Source organism: Solanum stenotomum, chromosome 6 (genome assembly GCF_019186545.1).
Source record: "Solanum stenotomum isolate F172 chromosome 6, ASM1918654v1, whole genome shotgun sequence".
Classification (NCBI taxonomy): domain Eukaryota; kingdom Viridiplantae; phylum Streptophyta; class Magnoliopsida; order Solanales; family Solanaceae; genus Solanum; species Solanum stenotomum.
The window spans coordinates 41,811,329-41,822,904 of record NC_064287.1 but is presented as its reverse complement, the minus strand read 5'-3'; positions in this window follow the sequence as shown (position 1 = coordinate 41,822,904).

Here is an 11,576-nt window from a genome sequence, read left to right as displayed (position 1 = left end):
GTTTAAAGAGTTCCAATATACTGTGGAGAATGATATTGGAAGAAAAATCAAATGTCTCCGTACAAAAAATGGGGGAGAATACACATCACGAGAGTTCAATGAATATCTTAAAGAGAAGTTGATAAGACGACAACTAACTTGTCCAAATACGCCACAACAAAATGGAGTGGCTGAAAGAAAAAATAGACATCTGGCGGAGATATGCATAAGTATGCTGCATAGTATGAATGTACCAGCAAGGTTTTGGGCAGAATACATAAAGACTGTTGTCCACATCACCAACAGGCTACCGCAGGCAAGATTGAGGTTCATATCACCATTTGAGAAACTTAAAGAGATGATTCCTACCGTAAGCCACTTTCGAGTTTTTGGTTGTGTGTGCTATGTGTTCGTGCCAGATCATCTCCTTAACAAGTCTGATAAGAAAGTTGTTCATTGTATCTTTGTTGGATACGACGAACAAAGAAAAGGATAGAAGTGTTGTGACCCTACCTTAAATCAGACATATGTGTCAAGAAATGTGGTATTTGACGAAGCGTCATCTTGGTGGTCCAAAGAAGTCTCCCTGCGGACTCAATAGTTCTTGAGCAAAAGCTGCAAGATAAGCTCAACGAAGTAGAACAAGGGAACAAGATAGAATCTAACCAGGAGGTATCTCCACAAAAGGAAAAGAAAAGCTTATGGAAAACTGGAGTTTGTGAAACACCAAATGAGTTGCAAGAAGAAGTCCAAGAAGGGTCACAATCGCAACTGAGGAGGTCTACACGACTGAAACGTCCAAATACCAAGTACATAGATGCAACATTAACTGAGGTGGTTAACATCAAAGAGGCTACTACATTTGAAGAAGCTTCAAAGAGTACGGATCGAAATAATTCGACGAAGGTGGAGATCCTCAAAGGGTATGGATAGCTTGATGCTTACAAAGTTTCAGGAATCGCTCATAATAGACGCAAAGAAAAAAATTAAGTTGGTGTTGAGGGGGAGTGTTAAGAATTCATCACTAACTTAATTATTTACTTAAGATAAATCAAGAAAAATCTAGAATATTCCGGAAGTGTAGAGAATTGAAGGAATATCTCTAGAATGAGTATTCTAGAAAGAATAGTTCTAGAAAAAGATAGTTAGGAATATTCTAGAATAGAGTAGTAAGTATCTCTCTAGATTCTTCCATCACCTCCTATAAATAAAGGTGGTCCATTTGAGTTGTATATAACCAAGAAACCAAGAAACAAAGTAAGTAACCAAAAAAAAAAAACAACCAAGCAAGTAACCAAGTAAGTAAGAAAGTAAGAGAGCAAACAAGAGTGAGTGCTCAAGTAAAGAGTGTTACTGAACCAAGCAACAAGTGTGATCAAGATTGTAAGACCGAAGCGGGTCCTTACTTTGATATAATAAAATTCAAGTTGTGAGAAATCAATTGTGCCCGTCATCTTCCAAACAAATAATATCCAACAGGACTCACCAAATCTTCAACTCTTTGCTCCTTAGAAACCTTTCCTCAAGAATACAACTCAAATCTCTGAACCCTACATTTGATGAGAATATAGGCAAAGTATGAGTTAGTACAAAAGTACTAAATATGATAGCTATCGTTTTGGCTTTGGCCAAACACTTTTTCTCGCTGGTCGAGCTTTCTACAAAAAAAGGGATGCAAGAACGTATTCTTTTATCTAAACTTTTTCCCTGTGCATTAGCTCCCCCCATCGTAGATGGTTCAGCCACGCCTGGTGCCACGAAATGATTGAGAACTATGACGGGGTCAAAATGTATTTTTTTTTGTATTCAATAAATATTGCATGAAAGAATAATTCAAGGAAGGGCAGACTACGAGAAGGGTCCTTTTAAGTAGATGACTCTTCGAGCAGTCGGAGCGGTCGTAATGCCAGAGTAATCATTACCGCAAGGCATAGAGGGGGAGGTCATAAGCGTCTATACCGTAAAATCTATTTTTCCAGTAAAAAGTTCGTGAGGTGCATCTGCAACTTGGATTATCGTAGAATAAGATTAGTCGTCTTAGGAAATGACTTAACTTAAAAGACAGATGCTGCTGCTGCGAGTCGAGGGAGCAACATGTATGGTCTTGCGGTGCACTCATTCCCATTACGAGAATGAAATGACTTCCCAACTTGACTCGAGACTAGGACTCCTTACAACTCGCACCAATCGCAGCACTGAGCGACCGGAGATTGATTGAAAAGGCAGGCCTAGCCGACCCTCTCCCCCCTAACCGCCTATCTACTCGTGTTCGTAGCTCGATCGGAGGTCAAGACTGTGGTTCGGCTAAAAAATAGAAGTCGTCTGTATCAAGTGATACCTGAATTGCTCGATTCATACATGCATTGATCCAGTCAAAGAACCTGCTCCAGAGCGATTACCCCGCCTAGCCTATCTTCCTGCCCTCCCTCGATTCTCTATGCTCGGTTTCACAATCAATCCCAGATTCATCTATTTGAGGGAGGTCTAATTCCGCGCTCTTCTAATTTCTTAGAAGTAGAAGGGTTCAAGAACCTCTTTACATCTAGTGCTCATCGAAGCCCTATTCTCAACCAATTTGGTTGTGTCAGTCTTGGTCTAACATTTTGTTATGAGTTGGCTGTACAAAGATAGATTGAAGGTCAGATAGATTTGAGTTCAAGTGGCACAACACCTTTGATCGACCATAGGGCCTATTCTACCCTTACCGAATTCATTATATTGATATCATAAGAGCATAATATCATAAGGGTTAGTCAACATAAGACATAATCTATAAACATAAGAAATACTTCACAAAAAATCAACTATAAGCATAAGAGACAATATCATAATCATAAGCAACGTCTCCAACATAAGCATCATATAAGCATTATTCAACCCTTAGTCCTTCATATCATAAGAGAACCATTTCAAGTAACCTTAAAGCATACTTGTGCAAGGCATGGACAAGACCCCATAATCCCATACAAGTTAAGTATCTATTTTGGTCATCATAAACATAGTCCATATACATAGTCAAGTCTTAGACTTTCTTAAGTAGCTTCAAGTCATACTTGTGCAATGTATGAGTAAGACGCCATACAATCACACTAAGTACCACCTTAGGCCATCATCCATACTTACCATCTTAGGATCTCATCCTTAGTTTAATTTTCATAACCAAGGGAATCTCTCATCTTTAGTCAATCATAACAAGGAAGGCAACTATAGCACAATCATATCTAAACATACATCATATAAGAGAACACTTTCTTGAATAACCTTAATTTATACTTGTGCAGTGTATGAATAAGACCACATAATCCTACCCATGCTAAGTATCACTTTTAGGTCCTCGTACTCATACTTCTTGATTTGGAAACTTATCCCTCTCTTTAAGACATTAGAACTCTAGGAGATACTTCTTTAAGTACATCTTAGCCCCTCTTCTTTACTTTTGAACACTATGAGATACTTTCTTAAGCATGTTTAAGTTCATTATTAACTTGGAACACTTTGAGATACTCCCTTGAAATATGTCTTAGTTCCATACTAATCTTGTACTAATTGGAAAAATAGCCTTAACCGACATGGGACCACATGAGCTTTCACATGATCCCTTTCGATGTTACCCACACCGAGAAGGGTTGGTCTACTTGCTTAGGGTAGAACTAGTTTGTTAGCTTAGTTGGACCCACTAGCTAACTTTCCTACAAGGCATGTAGTTATGGGATAACGAGATTCTACTAGGAAACCCGGACTCAACTTGTGAGGAACTCCATCTCATGAGATATACTTTGAGGGAAACCCAGACTTTACTTGTGAGAGTTCCCATCTTGGAAACCGGACTCAACTAGGTAAAAACTTCCATCTCATTATAATATCCACTCGGTTCTAGACATATATCCCACAAGATAGTTTATTAAGTTCTTACTTGATTCATGACTCTTGGAGGGATGTCCTTGACAACCAATCCAAGATTCTAATGATTCTATCGCTTTGTGCATTTAAACACTCTTAATTCAACATATTAGCTTTACTCTCAAAGCCTTAACAATCAATACTCATGACTACTAGCCTTACCAACAAAGCTTTATTTCTTACCATCATCTTTCATACCTAGATTTCAAGGCATTCTAATCACATTCTTCATTATTAAGTGATTCTAGTCATAATCCATCATAATGGTTCAACATCAAGCTTTACTAGTCATGATCCATCGTATATACTATAATATTATTCAATTCATGTTTACAAGCTTTCATTCATGAACAATTGCTATACAAGTCATCAATTCTAGAAGATCATCTAAGAATCCTCAATTTCACTTTCATGGCACAAATCCACAAGATATCAATTTCATCAATTAAACTAGGGTTAGCCATGGAAAACATATAATATCTTCATAATAACATAATTCAATGCTAAATCAATCATAAACAAGTATTATCCACTCAATTTGAATCATACTCAACACTACCCATAATATATGAAGAAACCAAAATTGGGATTTTTTTTCTTCACAATTGAGGGAAATCTAGGGGGATTCATGGATGGAAGAATCCAAGGATGAATAAGCTATCATATATTTATTATAAAGCCCTCACAAAGCTTGCATCAATGGAGGAATTTGCCCTAGTTTTCTTCTCTTTTTTTCTTTACTTCTAGAGAGAGAATTTCTTGAGGGAATTTGGGTTCTTTGGTGAATCTAAAATAATGATTCTGGAATCATCTAATTAAGGGTCTATTAGCTTATATAGGTATCCTAACTACTAATAAACTGACCCTACTTAACCACTAACTAATTCTAGAATATTCCTTGAGTCCCCAACTTAAACAACTTAACACCAAAACTGTCCCAACTCAGACCCTGACCCACGGACCGTGGGTGGGTCTACGAACCATACTGTTCCTTCGTGGGAGGGGTACTGGGGGTCTACTTTAGGGGTCTTGACTCATGAACCCTTCCCACGGGGGGTGAGTCCCAACCGTAGGTGGCCCCTTTTTGGGCAGTTTCTAGGGAAGTTTACTAGATTCCGGAATGTTACACCCACCTCATTTTTTTAAAGTTACTTAAATTATAAAACTTGTAACACTCATAATTTTATCATAGCATATTTACTTCATCTCTTTTAGTTCCAATAATAGGTCTGCCTATTTCATACGAGAGTCAATTGTCATGGCTTAAATATCAGGTCATGCGGGGACATACTCTAACAACTAGATAGAAGAATTCTAACCACTCAATTTTAAACTGATAATGCAGCAATAAACAAAATTATATTATATAGCCTTATTTAAATAATAGATTACCCTCAGTCTTGATTAAAATAGAATGTTTTTTTAAAATAAAACAGAAAAACCTTCCCAAGAAATTTGTCTAAATAGGTACAAGAGCATCTAAGATAATACAAAATCTGAAAATAAGACACAACACCCACTATACGGAGATGGAGGTGTATAATCTATGAGAGATCATCGTTTTCACCTAAGAAACACAATTGATCCTACAACCAGACTATATCAAGTGGCATAGGAAAAACAGTATCAGTAGAAATAATACATACTGGTAGACATCATCAGTCGACCCGAACATACCACATAATTCCATGTAAATAATCAAAAGAACATATAACTTGAAGTTATACATCTCCGACCCTTTAACCATATCCCTTACTACCAGGTAATGCTACCTCTAAATTCATACACTATATCTCAAGCCTCCCTAACTCATTTCGTTGCAAACTGTACCATTAGGAGTCATTTCATCCTCCTATCCGGTCATAACCTAACCTCTTTATCATATGCAAACTTTCTGAATCTGCCCATCTTACCAAACACTAGAATTACCTTACTAATTCCCTTTCTGAATTCAAACCTACCAACTATCTTTGTTAATCAGTTTGCCACCTCTTCTAAGATATCCTACCAACACTCTAGTCTTTGACCCTTAGCCAATGTAGTGTACCGTCTGCAAAATTCTGACTTAACCCCTATATGATTCAACACACCCCTAAAGTAACTTGGACCATCTAATGATACCTATGACATTATTTACGGTGTTTAACATTAAATTTCAGTTCACCCAAGAACCATTCCAGCAATTAAACACCACAACTTAAACGTTCATAGACAAACATATGACGAATACATCATAATGAATATATATGGTTCACTCATGGAATTAACACATAGAAGAACAATTAAACATGTACAGACGTGATATCGAGTCAACCAATATAAAATATGTAACATGCATAGTACCCAAGCCAACTGAAATCACATGCATCATACAAACACAACCATAATAAATGCAGCCATACGTGTAAGACCACAAAATGTTGAGACAAGTTCATTGTATTAGATTAACCATAAGATATTCTTTTACATTCATCCATTTTCACTTTTTTACCACATAATTGTACAAGCAATCTTGAAAAAACAATTAACATGCCCACAGACGTAAATAAGGGAACTACTCAACCATCACCTACCATTACCAATCTTGATCCCACTTCAAAATCCGATTACTCAATGATTTACAATACTAGAGTAACACCACCACTAGTCATAAGATCAACATTACCTACTACAATAGTATATCACCCTAAATTAGAAAATACCAATACGTTTTAGCCATTCAGACTTTGTGCCTGAAGGCCTAAGTATGAAATCTCCCGCCAATCTACACATATTATGTATTAAAAAATAGGTCTAACTACTCATTTAATCCTAGCCTATTTGAATACTAAAAAGCTATTGCAGAATTTTGCATGTGAACTTCTGGCTCCGTGGGATGATTCCTGATACAAGTAGACCTAAAATTTAGGGGGTTTTACCCCCTTCATGTTAGAACCTTCCCTCTTCATTGTTTTCAAGACTAGAGTAGCATGAGAGGGTTTTTGGAGTAACGTCGCGTTTTTCAACTGAAGAGGAGGAGTAAAATTATAAAATTTATGTTTTCTAGTTTCTGATTTTGTCAATCCCATTATAATGATCCGATAGCCGCTATAGCGGGGTGACATCAGCCCAGATCAGTTTCAAATTCTAAAATTTTCTTCGTGTCACCCTAAATTAATTTGACAACGTATTTTCAATAATTTTTTAGATCCCTTAACGATGTGTCTTTTGAATAACAACGAAACAGATCGTTATAACATATATTAATTTACCCATCATTCGTTTTGAATAATTTTTAAGACAAACTTGAAAAGAATTATAGCCTTACGCGAACCATCGAAACTCTTATTTTCCGTTGCATACCCAATTAATCAAAACGTAAATGATCCCCCCCCCCCGAGTGCCTACAGTGACCTCACTAGTAAACAGTGTTAGGAAGATTAAACGAACGAGACAACAAAAAAAATTCGCTTATGGACCTAGATCCTACTATAGTAAGAAAATTTGGACTATAGCGACTGATGCCCGCTATAGCTGGTCGAAATCCAAATATAAGGTGAGAAATGTGTTTCTCACTCATTCCTCCCATATTACATTTACAACATTTTCTCTGTCTCTCGATCCCCTTACTCCCGATGACAAAATTTAAGGTAATGATCGTAATACTCACTTGTCTTACTTCCTTGTATGAATATTGATTGTTGTATGTTAGAATTTGGGTCAATAAAATAGACTTTAGGTCCATCCATTAGCTTTAAGTAGAGGTGTCAATATGAGATGACCTACTCCATTCAGACTAACACATACAAGCTTTAAAGTTTGACGGATCATGCCGGGTTGGCCCATTCTTTTTGTGGGCCAGCAAATGGCTAGCCCAGCCCACAAGTATGTGGGTTGCGGGTTGTGCCGTACCAGTCCATTTTTTTAAAAAGTATATTTTTATAATTTTTTAAATCAAATTATAATTTAAAAATATTATCATAGATATCGACAAGACGATATTACATGGTATTAGTGCTACTACTTGTTAATCAAAATCACAAATAAAATTATAGGGAATTTCTATTTTATGTAGTACATATTTAATAACATAATGTAACACCCCAGAAATTTTTTTGAACTAAGACTCGAACCGTTCATCGTAGTGAGTGAGATTTTACCGAGAAATTAAAATTTCTTAAGTGTTAAGGTCACAAGATGTAGCACCTTGAATTCCAAAAAGAATTAAATTGGATATAGCAAAATCTGAAATTTTGCAAGTTAAGCTAAATATGAGTTTTGGGTCGACTTCAAACGATCATAACTCCTAGATCAGGATGAGTTAGGTGTTCTACCAGATATCATAGGAAATATCTTTGAATTATATTTCCAATGCCTCTGAGTTTGCTAAGTTTTGAGGTCAGATGAGTGAGATATGACCTTTTGAAGATAGGTTGTCCAGTTAAGGAAAGTTAGCCGAAAATAGAGTGGGGTATTTTGGTCTTTTCCTTACCCAATCAGATTTAATTCATTTTTAATAATATTTTAAGGGTCTAATCTTATTAGGTTCAGTTTTATAATCCTAAAATTAGCCTAGGGTTTTAGTTGAGAGTTCAAGAAGAGAAAAGAAGAGAGAAGAGGAGAAAAGAGGAGAGGATCAAGCGTTCATCGAGATTCTTGCGTGTTGTAGCGGATTTTCGCAATGGGTTTGATCCCTAAGAGGTATGTAAGCTTTCATAGTGTTGGGTTTGTTCACCCACATGCCAAACATGTTATTTTCAGCGCAATTTCATTCTTGAAGTTGAAAGATTTCAATTCTTGATGAGTTCTTGATAGGTGTTCTTGAAGTTCATTCTAAATCTTGTTGTGTTGGGTTTTGGATGATTTCTTGAGATCAAAGTGAGTGTGTTTAAGGGATGTATTGAGTAGATTAGAGTGTACTTATGTTAAGTAATCAATTCTAAGTGGTTGGGGAAGAAACCATTCGATTCTAGGCGAAATAGGGTGAGAAAATGAGAAAAGAAACTTGCTGAATTTTCTAGGTTGGGGGCCTAGCGCGATGCGCCTGCCAGAGCGCCCCAAACCCACCTCTGAAGTTAAGTGGTTGACGCCCCGCGCCACCTATAGCGCCAGGGTCACCTGCCCTATCCAGTTTGTCATCGGTTGCCCCGTTTGAGTTCGTTTAAAGTGCACCTTCACTCCTTTTCGATTCTAACTACTCTAAGCTACTTCTAAACACCTAAAATCATTCCTAACATGATCATAACCTTGAATTCATAAATCAAATTCAAGGTAGAGTTGAGAGTCAAGTTTGAGAGTTGTTTCAAACCTTTTTGATAAGGTCCCTTAGAGTCTTTTTTAGGAGTCTTCTACAATTACTAGTAACTTGTTTCAAGACTCGAGCAAGTGAGTATGAGGATGAGGAGAATGTATTCATGAATCTACTTTGTCATCATGAGATCCTTCATATCATAAACCAAAACTCTTGAATTCATAATTCACATTCAAGAGAGAGTTAAGAGTAAAGTTCAAGTAAGCTTTTGAGTTCAATTGTGAATCTTTTGAGATCAATTATCGATTTGAACTAAGTTCTGAGAAAGTAAGTAAGAGAATGAGAAGAGTCGTATACATGAGTCTATGCTGTTATGTAGATCATCGAGTCGAGTTGTTTCATGCCCATAATTCCGCATGTTCTTCGTAAGTTGAGCATCTTTCAGAGAAGTGGTATTTTCAAGTTTTAAGCCTTTAAGTGTTGAGTTCCAAACCCTTTTGAGAAGTATCTTTGAGTTCTTGAGTTAAGAAGTTCATGCCTATAATTCCGCATGAACTCTTTGAGTTGAACATTCTTTAAATGAGTAGTATCATTGAAGTTCTTAAGTTCCAAGTATTCAGTTCTATCTATGGTTATAGAAAACCTTGCATTGAGTCATTCATGTCCCTAATTTGGCATGAACCATATTTTAAGGAGTCTTTTACAAATATTTTAACTTTGTTTTAAGACTTAAGCTTTGAAGTTAAGTAAAGAGTAAGAGTAAAGTCTTTTATAAACGTTTTAACTTCGTTATAAGACAAAAGTTTCAAGTTAAGCAAAGAGTAAAGAGTTGAATTCATTTCTCAAAAGTTATAAGGGAACTAAGTATTCCCTAAGAGTTTATTAATGTTTTTACACATTTGAGCAAGAAAAGGGAACATCATTCCAAGAGAGTCTTTGGGCTAGTTTCAGTAAAAGGAACATCGGTCCCAAAAGAGCCTTTGGGCTAAACTTTGAGCAATTATCTCAAACTAAAGAAAGAGGTGTTTAAAACACATATGAGCTAAAGTATATTTTTGGGAGTAGTATTGAGCACCGAATTGGGGATGCGAGTTTATATTAACTCAAATCTCCATAAGAATCATGTGGCCAACATGAAATTTAACGGGTCATACTTTTTAGATGATCACGTAAGTTAAGCTAGTGGATCCACTAAGTTAAGGTCCTATACTGATGGCAAGGTATAGGATAGTCCTTGGCAGCGCGAGGTAAAGTGTTGTATCATCACTATAGCTCTTAAGTGATGGTTGTCGGTTAGAGAAACTCCCACAAAAGTTATTGTATTTTTATATACACAGTTATTTGTATTCCTACATACATTTCAGAGTTATGTTGTATCCTTGCATACACATAGAGTTGACATCATGTTTTTAAATAGTTTTTCTTTATATTGCATTTGCTTTAAAAATTGCTTTATATTGAAATGAGTCCAGTTATGTTGAGTATTTCAAGTTGAGTACCTTAAGTTGAGTATCTTGAGTTGATTTGTGCTTCATTGAGTCGAGTATCATATCTTTGAAGTTGAGTGTCTAATCCTTGAGTTGAGTATCTTATTCTTAAGTTGAGTTGAGTTCAGTGAGTTTGAAAAGAGGTAAGTATGTTTCTTTTTTGTCAAGTTCAAGCTTTTGTTATGTTTTAAAATTTCCCTTGCATGCTCGTACATTCCACGTACTGAGTCATTTGGCCTACATCTTCTCATGATGCAGACACAGGTATTCAGGATCATCAACAGGAGCTTCGTTGATACATCCGGGAGTTCGAGTTAGCTATGGTGAGCCTCCTTGTTTCCGGAGGATTTCATTTACTTTTCAGTTTAGTCAGGATGTCGTGGGTCTTGTCCCGACTTCCATCTTTATCAGTTAGAGGCTTCATAGATAGTCAGTATAGTTGAGAAGTCTGTATTATTCATTTTATTAAATGTTTTAAAGACTTAAGTTGCCTATTTCATGGCGAGTTGAATATTATTTTTATATTCAGAGTTTTTCATTTGAGTTAAAGTTTTGTATTTCAGTTTCATGAATTTTATTCAATTTTTAAGCTTTTGCATGCTTAAGTTAGTCTTCCGCTTGTAGTCAGCCAGGATGAGGGTTCGCTTGGGGACCAGCAATGGTCTTCGAGTGCTGGCACGTCCAGGGTGTAGGCTCGGGTTGTGACACATAATTTGTATTTAAATTTTAATATTTAAAACTTAAAAAAAAAAATGGACTCGTGTTATTTTTAATACTCTATCTTTTTATTTGTTTTAAAATTATTTTTATTTGACCCACGGACCGATCCTACTCATATTTCTCAAGCCCAACAAATAAACAGGCTTTTTCAGGCCGGGCTAAATAGTAATTTTCTTAAATGGACTCCAAAAATCTTAGCCCAGCCTTCTCAAATCACGGCCTAGACCAGGCCGACCCAACGATTGACGTCTCTAGCTTTA